We start from the raw sequence: 16,020 nt of genomic DNA on the forward strand, positions 1-16,020 counted from the left end.
CAAGTCTGCTTAACTCTAAATTCATTTTTCTTCTCCTACTTATTACATTGTCCATGTCACCATCCTGCTGACCCTTCTGTAACTCTGGTGGTGAAATGAAAGCTTTTCTCCCCCCTTCAATTTCTCTCTGGCAGGTGATCACTGCTGGCAACAGTTAATTGTAAATAGGAAACTTCTCTGCAATGTTTTTCTTAGACGTCACAACAGCAGCAGCTCAAACGGGTGAGCCTGAACAGTCAGACAAAATAAAAAAGCTTCTCATGCTCAGAGAACAGACTCTGTATGATTTCAATACCTTTAGACCATCAAATTTTTGCACCTGGTCTTAGGTCCCTGGATATGTTCTAGGGTCTCCTAGTTTTTAGTCTAGGGAAACTTGAGGAGAATTTGTATCCGGCTGTTGTGTGAAAACTGTATAAATCTTAATTATGCTGAATTGGTTCACTGCGCTTTTCAGGTTTCTACTTCTACTTCTCTGTATGTTCATTCTATTAGTTTTTGAGAGTTTGATATTGAAACTCCAACTAAAAATCTTAACTTATCTACCTTAAAAAACTGTAATATATATAGTGAACTATATATAACCTTGTTCTGTATTTTCCAAGTCTCATGTAAATGTGTTATCATATTTTCATAATTAAAATAACAATAATAATAAATCTTTACAAAGGTTCACATGCTCATCTGAGAGAGAAAGGTCTCTGTTACCCCCTGAACTCTGAGACACTACAGTAAGTCACCACAGTCACACATTTTAACATGATAAATAACTTTTTGCTATTTAATTTTTAAAGTATCTCTTCCATAGTGCTGGCATAATTTCAGAAACCAGCTTATCAACAATGGTTCTCATGGTCTGAAATTTAGATGCTATCAGATGATGAATTCCTCATATCACTAAAAAAGTAGTGTTAAACGTCTGCTGGATAGGTTTAACGTGACAGTTAATTTGGGGGGAAGAATACAAAAATATATACAAATATATAATATACATACATTTCAGTTATGTGTATACTGATTGCATGGGCTATGAAATGTCTATCTGCACCAGCAAACGTTAATCACTGCTGAGCATCGTTTTTGGTTTGTTCTCAAAGCAAGTATCTATCTAACTATACTTACTCTCCTATAATGAAATGTGTCTTTGGTGTTGTTCAGTCTCAGGGAACATGACAGGTGGAATCAAGAAAGACTAAAAATCAATCAACCAAACAAAAAATTTCAGGAATGAATAACTGAATCAAAATATTTGCATAAACTCTTGTACTGAGCACTATCACTGCTCTGGTAAACCAGTAAAGGCAGGGCTGTTCATCATATTTTCAAGTTATAATTGCATTATGTGCAGCACCAGGCTCAAATAAGGCTTTATTATATAGTTATTATGTAATTCAATTCATGGGCTAAAAACATCTATGCCTGGAAAACCTAGCTGCAATGGTTTTGTTCTTGACTTTTGATAAGATGTCACTATAGGGGAATTCAGGGACCAGATTTTAATTCTGAAATAATAATATAACACATTTGGAACAGCGTTCTAGGCTGCTGAGTGTTTTCATCAGCCCTTTCTTTTGGACTCTGCACATTTACGTTGACCTGAAACTGAAGTTTTGAAGTAGGATCCCAGGGTGTCCTGTCTGCTGTTGTTATCTGAGCCTGCACAATCCATCTCAAAAGCCCATTTTCCCGTCCCTTAGCCATCTCCTGGCAGAGAGCCCCGTGCCCTGCCATTTGCCACTTGTTCTGGGCTATTTTAATTCTGGACAAGCTGTGGTAGTAGGCTATATTTAAATTGGCCTGCTCTGTGCAGAAACATGGCAAATTCACGTGGCACCTTTTCCCTTCTCGACATAATCCAATTGTGCTTTGGCTCTGAACTAGCTGCATGAGTCTGTGTCCTACACCCTGGCTTCAGTCCCGCTCCCAGCGTCCAAGGTGTTTACCACCAGAAGGGTGCAGGTGACGGGGGGAGCTTCTGGGGGAAGGGAGGAGAGTTGGCTAGGACCCAAGGAGCAGTCACCCAAAACTCTTAATTGAGACACATGAACAATAATGAAAGAAAAAGGAAAGAGGCCTCCAGCTCCTGCCTGCATGCTCCTGGGATATTTGCAGAATGATTTCTCAAAGGCCAAGCTGCAGATACGAATTTTTATAAAACAAAATGGATCTACTCAAAGAGCCTTCAGAGAAACTGCATGCCCATAAAAAGCCAGCTTTCTCAGGTTTCTGAGCTTTTAGGGAAGCCCAGTGGACATTCTAAGAAACACTTGATTCTAACTTGTCCCTCCTGACTGGCCCCATTCCCATCCTCTGTCAACGGTCTATGCACTTCTGTGCTAGACAGAAGGCGTATGTCCTTACTAGAGTCAAGCTCTTGCTTCAGAGAAGAACAAGCCAGAAAAGCCCCCTTAAAATCACTGAAAATTAAATAAAATGTAAAACCTTTCCAGAGAACTGCTCCTGAGGTTCTGTAAACTTTCACAGCTCAAAACTACCCGAAAGCCAGAATCTACTATGAAGACTCTAAAGACAGTTAACTTTTAAGGGAATATTTTACAAGTCTAGGACGTCTGCTCTGAGACCTTAATGGACCAATGCTGTACTAACATACTCATTTTGCTGACAGTGGAATTAAAATCTAGACTAGTTTAAAGAGCCTCTTCATCTAGATGGCCTAGAGAGCTCAAGTACAGAAACCAGAATTTCTGCCTATTTACTTTGAGATGTTTACTTTAATCACTTGGGCCATTAGACTTCACCTGTGGTCAGTCGAGATTTTACTTGATTTTTTGCTGAACAAACTTGACTATCCAAGCAGGTAATAAATAAACAGACTTGGCCTCTCTTTTCTGGAATAAGCAAGAAAACCGTCTTAGAAATGTCATGTTAAAAAAGTATTCACCCACACAGACTTGTGAATTAATAGGAAACCATTTTTAAACGTCTCTAACAAAGGAGGGGCCCTCTGGTAGACTATTTGGTTACATGTAGTCAGGGCTACAAGTTTTCAAATTTATCTACACAGTAGCAAAACAGAGAAGAAGAAAAGGGATCAAAACAAGAGATGCTTGTTTTTACTAGAAGGCACACAAGTGTTACTGAATACCATTATGCTCTGAATATCATGGAAACACAACTCAAAATAAATCCCATGTTACCCTGAGCGCTCTAAGCTTCTGGAGAGCTAGTTCCCAATTACAATAGACAAAATGCCATTTTCCTTCTCAAAGGAATTCCCCCAGGCTCCCCAGTATTCTTTCAGGTAATAAAATAACCTAATATCTTCTTATTCTTTGCCCTTTTCCTAAAATACTGTTCAAACTCATTCTTAAAGGCAATACAACAATGAAAAAAAAAATGTGAGGGACTCTTCACCACAACTACGCACAACTACTCAGAATAAATCATGCATTTATGAGTCAGGATCAAGGACCTGCCATGGAAACGCTGCCAAGGGGAGTATAATTTTGGCTACATCACAACAGATAATGGGAGCATAATGTCCCTAAAGGACCCTCAAAGCCTTTAATGTGATGGCTCTTAGAGTCATTAGGACTTTCTTCACATAAGCAGCTCTCCCTACTCAGAACAGAGGGAAGCCAAGAAACTCTTCATGAGATACCTTCTTAGGTCAGAATCCAGGCCAGAGAGACCAGTCTGGAATTAAAGAAAGAGTGTAAATGATTATTAGCACTTCTGAAGACCTCTTTTTAATAACTTTCTAAATATTAGTTATTTTAATAACTTTTATTATATTGTGTGCTTCTCTGGGATTATTACCAACTAAAACACACGCATTTATCTCATATACTCCAAGATTACAATGGTGGTGGTGGCTGAATTGCTCAGTTGTGTCTGATTCTTTTGGGATCCCATGGACTACAGCCCTTCAGGCTTCTCTGTTCATGCTTCCCTGGTCGGCTCAGCAGCAAAGAATATGCCTGTGATGCAGGAGGCCTGGTTCATCTCTGGGTTGGGAAGATTACAATATGGATACATTATTTCTAGGAATGAGAGAGTAAAAGGCAAGTTGAGGGAAATTCTACCATATTTCTTAAGAGCCTGCAAAAGGAATGAAAGTTAGCAGACAAAACCTCAGGTTTGTAAGCTGAAAAAAAAGCGGGGGCACACAGGCCAACGTCTGGGTTTAGAGAAGCAGCAGGTGAATGAATAGGACATGTCCTAGAAGTGTGCACCAGCCATGGGCATGCTTCACACCACCTGGGTGACGGGCTAAAACACTGAGGCTGGGAAGGTGTGAACAGGGTGGTGACCTGTGAACTCTGCCCTCTGTGGCCTGTAAGTCAGCCCCTGCCTTGGATCATTTACACAATTTGATAGGACAACATACAAGGTGTAGGCTCCTCTTAGTTGATTCAATGATTCATAAGCTAAACAATATGACCACTGGAAAAAATAAACATCTGGGAGATATATACTATATTAAGTTAAGCCAGCCTAACTTACAGGTTTCCCTGGTGGCTCAGATGGTAAAGAATTCACCTGCAATGCAGGAGGCCTGGGTTCAGTCTCTGGGTTGGGAAGATACCCTGGAGGAGGGCATGCAACCCACTCCAGTATTCTTGCCTGGAGAATCCCATGGATAGAGGAACCTGGTGGGCTACAGTCCATGGGGTCACAAAGAGTCGGACACGACTGGGTGGCTTAGCCTAGCAAGTTAAGCCAACAAGTATCGTTATGATGAGGGTGATGATTACTGTTGACATTTACTGAGTGCTTTTTTATACTTCAGGTTCAACCTACATTATCTGTTCCAAGAACTTCCTGTGTAATAGCTTCTGCAATCCCCTGGGGATTACTAGTGAGTTAGTGCTGGGAGGCAATTTGCATCGAAGGCAAGAACTGTACCCCCCACTCCATCTTAATTGAGCCGTAGACTTTTCCTATGATGGTCTTTCTTTTCATTCTCTGTCTGAACACCGGATTTTTTCTAATCATCTGAGTTACTAGAAGATGAACGTTCTCTCCCAATTATGATTAAATTAATATATACACTTTTCATTTGCATGAGTGGATTCGTGTAGCTCAGATGGTAAAGCGTCTGCCTACAATGTGGGAGACCTGGGTTTGATCCCTGGGTCAGGGGGATTCCCCTGGAGAAGGAAATGGCAACCCACTCCAGTACTTCTGCCTGGAAAATTCCATGGACAGAGGAGCCTGGTAGGCTACAGTCCATAGGATCACAAAGAGTTGGACACGACTGAGCAACTTCACTTAGTGATAAACAACTCTTGGTTTAAATAAATGCAGAATCAACACTGTCAAGCAACAAGTGATTATTAGCTGCACTAGCTTTCCTTGTGATTGTGCTCCAAGATAAGGGATTTTTTTTTCTAACAACATCTCCCTGATAAGATGCTGAGGTGTTGCTGTCTTCCCTGGGCTTTCAGCAGGTGACACACCCCAAACCTCTCAAAGTGGGCACCTTAGCTCCACGTTGATGGTATATGAAGCTCTCTGCCTGCCAGGCCACCATGAGGCCACCTTGTCATCCATCCTGGTCTCTGCTGTCTCCCTCCCCACCTACTATCCTCGACGTTGTCCTTAGGTGTCTCAGCATTTGTGACAATCTGTTGGCACTGAAAGCCCGAGACCTCTATCGACAGCATATTGTTACAACCACAGCCATCAATGTAATCCTTGGATTAAATGAGCATAATGGAAACTGCATGGTCTCCCTGGACTTGCTCTATAAATGTAGACATATTATTTAGGATTCACAGACTTCAAAAGTGCCAAACTAAAAATATCTCTTACATCACACTGGAACACCCTCAAAGTTGAGTTTCTTGCTGTTTGTCTTAAGCCCTTCCTATAGTGGTTACGAGCATGAGTTCTCCAATCAGACTGCCTGGACATGAATCATCTCTCACTGCTTGCCAGCCTGGAATCCAGGGCAAGTTACCTACACCCTTGGGACATCTCTGTTTCTTCTTACGTAAACCCAGGAGAGTGGTAGAACCAACCTTGCAGTGAGGACTACAGATGATACGCGTAAAGTGCTAAAAACAGAAGATGCAGATAAAGCTGGGCACAGAATATGCAACACCATTATAGATAATATCTATGCATTTGGTTAACTGAATAATTTAAAGAGATATCAAGTTTCCACATAAGCAACATATTCAAACGGGTCAATAAAATATAATAAAACTAATAAAACCAGGGAAGTCTCCCTCTTCCCTTATTCCTTACTCACCGTGATATTAATCCAGCAGAGCTAACTAGTGCTAGTGTTTTTTAAAAAGATTTTTCCACAGTTATTTTTACAGATATACAAGAAATTAGGAATACAAGTTTCTGTTTTCTCCTTTTCTATAAAACAAGAAGCAATATATATGACACTTTCACTTTCATGAAATGTAACCAGAAAACTGTGACCAAAGCATTAGGTATCATACTGTGCCAAATTACTGCACCTGTGACCTTCGTGAGGGTTGACAGTGATTGGAGCTACCCAGGGGAAGCAGGGGGCCGGGGGTTCTGGTCAGAAGACCTGTATTTGTGTCCTGGTCCCACCTGTGCGAGGCTGGGCAGCTTACTTAAAAGTCCTGGAGAAACGGAAGTGGCTGTCAACATGTTTGTTGTGGGGCTATAATGAGGTACGAAAACTTAAGGACACACACACACAGCGTTATTAACAGTCAGAAGCTACCAGAGCCCATAAGGCCACTGTTCCTACTCTGGAAAGACCTGCAGGTGAGTGTGGAGAGTATACAGCCCTATTCCTGACCCAGTATCTGGCCAGCCCAATGACTCTTCTTGTCAAGGATCACAAAGGTCTACTTCTCCTTGAGGAATCAAGAGCTGGCATGGCCTGTGCTCTGGGCCATAGGTCGGCCTAGTCCAACTTTCCCAGCATGGACTGGGTTTCCAGAGTTGCTCTAAACTGTGTCAACAAAAGTTTCTACCTGACATGAGGCTTAAGGTCTGGAGACAAGTGAGAGGTACACTGGGGAGGAGAAGATGACTCCAGAGACTCTAGTGGTTTTCACATCCTCAGAAGCAGCCAAACGTGTTCAGTCCTCTGAAGTGAAAGCGTTACTCACTAAGTTGTGTCTGACTCTTTTTGACCTCATGAACCGTAGCCCGCCAGGAATTCTCCAGTCAAGAACACTGGAGTGGATCGCTATTTCCTTCTCCAGGAGACCTTCCCGATCCAGGGATTGAGCCCACGTCTCCCGTGTCTCCTGCATTGGCAGGCGGATTCTTTACCTTCTGAGTCACCAGTCCTCTCAGAGCAAGACTGATGGTTTATAAATATGATCATAAAGCCCAAACATCTTCTAATTATACCTGGAATTATTAATCATGATATCAATATATTTCACAAAATCTGTCCCTTCTGTGCTCCTGACATGGTGGGCTGGAGCTTTGTTTCTTCATCTATAAAACAGAGGAGTTAGAATGATAATTCTAATTCATTCTTATATCAAAATTTGGCATACTTTTCCCCAACCATATGAAATCAGACAAACGTGCCTATGTTCTGGCTTGCAAGGACCTATCTCCATCTCCTCAGCTTTCCCCTGCCTCCTACTGACAGCCCTTCCATAAAACCCAAGAACTCCCAGGTCTGAAATTATAAGCCAAAGACCCCTGGGGAAGTAGAGTTCTAAAGTTCCCTTCTACCTGAATATTCAGTAACTGTAGAAGCTATACTTTTGTTTCTAGAAAAAAAATCTAGGTCTCTCTTTATTGCTTTTTAATTTTTCTTAAGAGTGATAATAGTCTTGCTACTAAACCTGCTGCTAAATTTTCTTTGGTAAAGAAAGTTAGAGGTATCAGATTTAAGTAAGACAGGTGAGTATACCTTCTAACTAAAACTTCCCTATAACTTGAATAAAGCACCTTAAGTAATGGCCTGTACACAGCAGTCAAATCATCTGTGCACAGTGACAAATGAAGTTGTATGTCTTTTACAATCACATAGATCAAAAAGCCTAACAACAGAGGTTTATACACATGATCATAAAGCCCAATCATCCTCCAGGATTGACGGGTGATTATTTTTGTAAGTGAATCTCTAACGCTAGGCACAGTCTTCAAACATTCTATAATCTTCTAATTAATCTGGAATTATTGATCATGAGATCAACATATGTCATAAAATCTGGAAACTAAGAAAGATCTCAGAGGTCATCCAGTTCTAACCAAATGATCTGTGCAGATCAGAAAGTTTAGGCCTAGAGCAGTTAAGGTGATAAGACACACGCGCATGTACACACCCCCCCCCCCCAAGATGTATACATTATATGACCCCAGCCTTCCCAGCACCAGCACCTGTGGGGACAGCATGGCAGAGGCCATGAGAAAGAGCTACACAGGATGCAAAAATACTAACATTCCTAAGTAGTTGGGGAAAAAATGTCACTCCACCGGCCATCAGGTGGTGAAATCTGGGGGCCATGCCATTCTCCTGGGACTCAGAATGCATTGTGTGCTGGAGTGGCTACTTGAAATTTGATTGCCAAGAACTGGGCTACTCTTCAGCAGACTATTAGGTGTTGCCTAAGTATTCGTTTTTAGTTAATTATACTCCTATTGCATTCATCTTCCTTGCTTGCATACATGCTATCGCTTCATAATTGTGTCTGGTTCTTTGTGACCCCCTGTAGGTCCCCAGGCTCCTCTGTCCACGGGATTCTCCAGGCAAGAATAGTGCAGTGGATGGCCATGCCCTCCTCCAGGGGATCTTCCCAACCCAGGGATCGAACCCTCATCTCTTATGTCTTCTGCATTGGCAGGTGGGTTCTTTACCACTAATACCACCTGGGAAACCCATTCGCTTTATTAATGATGAAATGGATGGGAGGAAGGAAGGAACAGCAGCAACAGCCCAGGGAAAGGTAGATGGACAGGGAAAGTTAGGAGGAAAGGAAAAGAACGGTGCTGGTGCCCTGGCTACTGTGGGTTCCACACAGCAGAGGGTGACGAAGCAGGAAATATTCCAGAGCTACGCTCAGCACTGGCAAACTATCCTAAGTGCCCAAGAGAAATGTGAGAATTAAAATTTTAATATTTATATACTAAAATGTATGCATTGATGCACATACACAAATGATAATAAATGTACAATACTACCCTGAAACTACTAAACCTCCATATTCTAGGAACTCTGTGAAACACTTTATGAACAAAATTACTAGACTCTCCCTACAACCCTTCAAGGTTGTTATTCTATTATGTATAAGGAATCATGCTCTGAAAGGTGGTGGTCTGTCCAAGTAGACAGACCACAGCAGAATCAGAACTGGGTAAGTTTCATGAAAGAGCCTGTACTTTCTTCCACATCATGAAGGAAAATGTATGTGTGGGGAATCTGCCAACTTGTATAACTGTTTACTTATTATATTGGTTTTTGTATTTAAGTCACACATAACCCTGATAAAATGAACTTTCACTAAGCTGACCATTCAGATAAAAAGATTCTCAACAATTCTGCGAGCTACAAACAAAAAACAGGGAATTAAATGGCATCTCCAAACCAATTCTGCTACCACTGTCCTCCCAGGATCAGAATGTGACCAGTGGTCACTTGGGCATGTAAGGCTTGCCTTAATATAGTAGGAGCAAAACCCCTTCTGATCCGCCAGTGAGCCAATCTGGTGAAGAGAGCCGAAAATACTAAGTGGACACATGTGTTTACCCAATTATTTCAAGCGAACAGACCCAACCCAAGGACCGAACACACTGAAATAGCCCCATTCTTCTTTGGAAGCAAGTGTTTGTGGACAAGTTTCTCACTTAAGATTGATAAGAACATTCTGTCTTCATGAGACTTTATCAAAGGCGTTCAGTGTTCTCTTGATCACCAGAATCCAAGTGCTCAGGCCTGGCTTCCCACGCCAGATCGCCTCCTGTCTCTCCCGTGTGGCCAGTGGGACCGACCCCAAGCCTGACTTCACTCAGTCCACATTATCCCCTCATATTCCTCTTTTGATGATCTTATGTCGTGGGATAAATCTCCTTAAATGCAGCTGGATTCCCCCTCCTACACCCTGTCCTTTTCTCATAACCCCTGGTGCTGCCCACTGCCAGCCTCCACCCTCCCAGGGGTCCACTGCAGCTGCCATCCTTGATCTCAGGATGGGCTGGAAGACGGGGAGAGCTGACACAGAAATGACCACGCCGGCTCTTAGAAACCCTCAGAAACACACCTGGGTGGCTGTCTAACCCAGGTAGAGGTGAGGACACTTTCCTGATGTTCTGGAGTTCCCACTTACGGAGGGCTCACGATGTGTCAGGCGTTACACAGATTCCATCTCATATGTTAGCTCATTTAATCCTTTTGATGTTCCTCTGGGAGGTCTCCATAATTTCTCCTATTTTTACCGATGAAGAAAACAAGGCTGAGAGAGGTTAAATAACTTGCCCAAGGTGGAGTCAAGACTTTGCCTGACTCCAAAGCACGTGTTCTTCCCACCTGGCAGGACCTTCAATTACAGAGTGTGAATAAGTTCAGTCCCTCTGACCCATCTACCACCTTCTTTCAAGTTTTGCCTGCCAAAGACCCAAACTATTATCAGGGAAAACATGTGAATATCTTATTCTCAAACAGAAGACCCAGTGGCTATCTGCCCAATGATGGAATGTATTCCAATCAGAAAGTTTTTATTTCATCTGGGTCTTTATTAGGATAGAGATGTCAAGAATACTCATGCTGTGGCAGTGCTCTAAACTGTAGAGAAACATTTTAAACGAAGAACTTTAGAAGAGATATGTCTGAATTTAAACAGGTACTGTAAGATTTTACGAAAGGCAGTTTACTGAACTGCATTTGGCTTTTTAAAAGCTAGTGGATGGTAACATTGCTTGTGATATGGGGTGTTTGAGGCAAGCTAAATGTTCATCACTAAGTAAGTCAACTGGTGAGTAAACTGGGGTGCAGGCAGAGACTGGTATGCCATGAAAGTCAAAGTGTTAGCTGCTCAGTCGTGTCTGACTATTTGTGACCGCATGGGCTGTAGCTGCCAGGCTCCTCTGTCCATGGGATTCTCCAGGCAAGAATACTGAGTGTGTTACTATGTCCACCTCCAGGGGATCTTCTCAACCCAGGGACTGAGCCTGGGTCTCCTGCATTGCAGGTAAACTCTTTACTCTCTGAGCCACCAGGGAAGCCCTGGAATACCATGCAACCCTAAAAACCAATAGCCCAAGGGTTCATATGGCCAGTGGATAAGTTTTAACACAGTATTCTCAAGGGGCAAAAATATAAACAAAACTAAAAGAGTTATATAGGAATGTTACTAATCTATTACGCATAACTACAAATAAAATCCACCACCACCTACTTGGGCTTCCCTGGTGGCTCAGTTGGTAAAGAGTCTGCCTGCAATGCAGGAGACCCGGGTTTGATCCCTGAGTTGGGAAGATAACCTGGAGAAGGAAATGGCGACCCACTCCAGTATTCATGCCTGGGAAATGCCATGGACAGAGGACCTGGTGGAATACAGTCCATGGGTCACAAAGAGCTGGACACCACCAAGTGACTAAACCACCACCACAAATAAAATAAGCTGTGACTTGGTGCCATTCATATAAAGTAAAAAAAAAAAAAAAAAAATTGAAGACGACACTTTTCCCATTATACAGAATCAATAACATGTGATGAAAACATCTATTACTGAGAATTTCTGGAGGGGAAGGGATGGGCCTGGGTAAGCAGACAAAGGGGAAGAGGGGAGAGAAGGGGGGCCCTGCATTCAGAAAGTCAGGACCTGACAAGTGTGATTCCTTCAACCTTCTACACTAAGGGGTTCAGCAAAGAAGAGAGGAGGAGAGGGAAGGATGGGCGGAGGGGAAGGGGCGGGGCAGGAGCGGTGACACAGAAGGAGACAGGCAGAGGCGCTGACCCCAGCTCACAGCTTTGCCCCCACTCCATCACTGTAGTCTTGAAGTTCTATTTCCTGGTGGTATAATACCCCGTCAGTAGTTTGGGGAACCTCCAGTGTGCTCACGTGTACACAGTCACTCCTCAACTCTGTACAAGCAAGCCTGGATTAGAGCCAGTTTGCAGGCCTGAATACTAACAGGAACTGAAAATGGCATTTGCTGGCATTAGAATTGGACCCTTGGACTGATTCCTATAAAAAATGCTCTGTTTTCTTTTTATAAATACACAGACTGGTAGAGTATAAACATTGCAGAACACAGAGACCAAAGAAATGAAAAGAGAGGTGAGCCCAAGATCAGGTGATTGAAAAGTCCCTCCTTTCCCCTCCCCCTGCACCCACTGACTCCAAGGGTGGCAGTGATGGTATCTCTCCTTCCCTGGAACCCCAGCCTCGGAGAGCCTGCCAGCCTCTCAACCTCAGGCCAGGTGGGGAGGTGCTGGGGTGGTGGGGAAAAAGCTGCAGGGAGCCAGGGGTGGTGAATGAACTCCTAAACAAACTCTCCACTGACACATCACTAAAAATAAGTATGCTTACATGCATAACACATTTTTGGAACAGTACCCTGAACTGTCTCTTTTCTCCTCTCCAGGGACTTAACATCTCATACTCAAGCTTTACAGGAAATCAAATGCAGGTACAACAATGCTGAGAGCGGCAGGTAGGAGCTTTTGATGTCTGGGATCGATGCTCATCTGCCAAGAAGCTAAGGAACTGCAGGGCACGGCCGGGCACCAGGTATCAGCTGCTAGCCCGTATCCCGGTCAGACGCTGATAAGACTTGCTGGGGCATTGCCTTATTTAGTCAGACTTCTGGGCCCGAACACCGGCGCCCGGTGACAACTGCGCATGCTATTCCCACTGCTCCTCCTCTCGGACATTGGTGCTCACGCACCAATTACAAAAAGTGTCGCCATGATTTAAACAGCCCCTTGCCTTCTCCAGCAGCAACTTTCTACCCAGAACAATGGTAATGATATCACCGAGAAGCCTGAACCTCTTCACTGGGCAAAGAATTCCCATAAGGAACACTGACAATTAAATTCTACTTCTTAACACCTTCCACCACCCTCGATCCCAACACTGAACCAATTATACATGAACACTCTTATTGGCTAAACTGCTTGATTGTTGTAGCAAGGCATATTATGGTTCTACCTGGCTAAACTGCCTTTTCCCCCATAAACTAGTATTATTACCATTTCTAACTAGATAATTTTTTTAAAAGTGGCTTAAGTGTAGAGTCTCATACTTAGAAGTCAATAATCTGGCCTGGACCTACTGTGCTTGGGTTTCCCTGATGGCTCAGCTGGTAAAGAATCTGTCTACAATGCGGGAGACCTAGGTTCGATCCCTGGGTTAGGAAGATCCCCTGGCGAAGGGAACAGCGACCCACTCCAGTATTCTGGCCTGGAGAATTTCATGGACTCTATAGTCCATGAGGTCGCAAAGAGTCGGACATGAGTGAGCAACTTTCACTTCACTTCACTTACTGTACTCTTAACTGTGCCAATAAATATGACTCGTTTCAGTAGCTCAGGTGTCTCCGACTCTGCGACCCCATGGACTGTAGCACGCCAGGCTCCCCTGTTCATCACCAACATTTGTTTATCTATATACAAACAGGTGTATGTGCATAAATCACTGTATGTGTTTAAACTGCTTTCTGCAAGAAATCTAGCACACAGGCAGTTTTAATTGCTTAGACGATGAGGAAGCTCTTTCTGTACTGAGAAGGAGAATTCTAATACATACTGTTAATTAAAAAAAAACCACAGGGTAGGAAATAGTGGGGATTCCAGTTATAATCCTATATAATTCCTACATAAATCCTATATGATATATATATAATTATATATATGATATATATATATATATAAATCCTATATAACCCTATATAATTCCAAGACCTAAAAATCTCTAAAAATCGTAATTTTGGAAGCTTAGTGTTGAAATGTATCTGACAGTAACACCTGAATGTGACCGACGTGAGGCTATTCATGGTTTTTATTTATCCTACTTTGGTGTGAATATTCAGTTTCCCTGGAGAATTAATTTCTTTTTTCGCTTAGTGCTGCACAGATCCCCTGGGGGTGTTATGTCATTTATACTCTATGGACCATATTGCTTTTCTAAAATCCAATAAATTTTGAATTCTACAACCCATCTGCACCCAAAAGGTTTTGGAAAGCAATTATGGACTTGTGGTATGTAACCATCTGTGTCAAAGGGAATAAAATGTATATCTGTGTGTATAAATTATCAGAAAAAGTTTATGAAGTACTAATAACACTGGTTATCTTTAGGGAGAAGTGGTTAGTGGGAGTCAAGTGTGTGAGGGAGTTTATCACTCAGTCTGTTCCATTTTGTAACTTGAAACATTTGAACTGTGAGCATGTATCACATATTCAAAAAATAAAGAAAATTAAAAAAAATTTAAATCACCCATTATAAGCATACTACGATAACCTGATCTATTTAAAAATACATCCTATTGCTGACCTAACAAGTCTGGTTGGCAATGTTTCACACCCACTGTCAGTGGATCCCTTTGACCAAACTTCCTTGGTCACTATGAACTCTGGTTTCTTTCTACACTCGTCTTGAACATACTTCCCACTTTTCCTCAAAATACTGTCTGCAGCTTGTTTCTTAAATAAAGCTTTTGTCTCCCTAACCTAGCTGTGGTTACTTCGCTTATGTCTTATCATCTCTAAAATTCATGTAGTTGGCCAGATATGTTTGCTTATTTGTCCTTTTTTTTTTTTTTCCTGTTGTACTGGAATCTCATCAAAGTAGGGATAAAAAGCTTTAAAAACTTTACTTGGCAGTTTTTCTTAAATGAATGGTTAATTATACTGTGTATACATATAGGGTCTTCCTAATGAACCTTCGAGGGCCTGCCCAAATACTGATAAATATTAGCTAAACGGAATTAAGCCTAGAAAACAAAAACTACTTCACAAGAAAGCTTTATAATGAAAATAAAATGGAAAACACAATCAAGGCAGGTTTCTGAAGGCTCAAATACCACCTGTAATGACAATTAGAGGTAGAGTTCTGGGATGATAGAGAACTATTCTGAATTTACAGTTTCCAAGAACTGATACATGCCCTGATGGTAAAGAAAACCCAGTTACATTTTGGTGCTCCTGCATGCAGGAGCAGTGATCTAATAATAAATGCTCTGAGTTGGGACTTCCCTGGTGGTCCAGTGGCTAAGACTCCGTGCTCCCAATGCTGGGGGCCTGGGTTCAACCCCGGGTCAGGGAACTAGATCCCACATGTCACAACTAACAGGGTGATTGCTGCAATGAAGACTTGACACAGTCAAATAAATAAATAAATATATGTTTTTAAAAAAGTTCAGTTAAAGAAACAAGCTATCTACTGATCATGATAAGTCCTAAGGACCTAAACTAAGAGTCAAAATCTTTAAAAAACCACAGGCCATAAATATAGGAGTAACCCAAATCCTTATCTTAGAATCCTTGAAATCATCTCAAAATGATTTCTGAAAAGGTCACTAAATTGCATTCATACACATACTCATTTTAACAATTAGTTCAGTTTCTCTTTTTTTTTTTAAGACGGAAAGCAGAGACTTTTGAAGAAGAGTAAATTTCAAAAGTGAAGCAAAATTTCCCTGTATGCATTTTATCCAAGTCCATTGTTCTGGCATTGGTAACAAACTGTTGCATTTGAAACCATTAAAAAAAAAAAAAAAAACCCCACCCTGAATAAAAACTATATATTCTCTCCTTTTTATTCTTGGAAATTATTCCTACTACAGAAATTCACTTTCTCTTTTTAGGACAATTTTTAAAAATTTATTTATTTTTAATTGGAGGATAATTGCTTCACAATACTGTGTTGCTTTCTGCCTTACAGCAAGATGAATCAGCCACAGGCATGTATATGTGCCCTCCCTTTTTAACATGGTTTTCTTTTTCTGGCTGAGCTGTGCAGCTTGTAGGATCTTAGTTCCCTGACCAGGGACGGTATCCAGGCCCATGGCAGTGAAAGTGCCAAGTCCTGACCACTGGATTGTCAGGGAACTCCCAAGAAATTTACTTTTAAGCCATGTTTATGTAGTCACAAAATA

General features: G+C 41.9%; 1 protein-coding gene and 1 long non-coding RNA gene across 4 annotated transcripts in view; one reads left to right on the top strand and one right to left on the bottom strand.

The window, feature by feature from the left end:
• The window catches only part of JPH1 (junctophilin 1), an 88,330-nt gene that overhangs the window by 38,105 nt on the left and 34,205 nt on the right, over positions 1–16,020 (bottom strand). The gene's annotated exons all lie outside the window — the stretch shown is intronic.
• LOC139038389 (uncharacterized) lies at positions 8,649–14,372 on the top strand. The gene is made up of 2 exons (XR_011491354.1): positions 8,649–8,768; positions 12,508–14,372. It is a non-coding gene; the product is annotated as an uncharacterized lncRNA (long non-coding RNA).

The sequence above is a fragment of the Odocoileus virginianus genome, chromosome 15, assembly GCF_023699985.2.
Source record: "Odocoileus virginianus isolate 20LAN1187 ecotype Illinois chromosome 15, Ovbor_1.2, whole genome shotgun sequence".
NCBI lineage: Eukaryota > Metazoa > Chordata > Mammalia > Artiodactyla > Cervidae > Odocoileus > Odocoileus virginianus.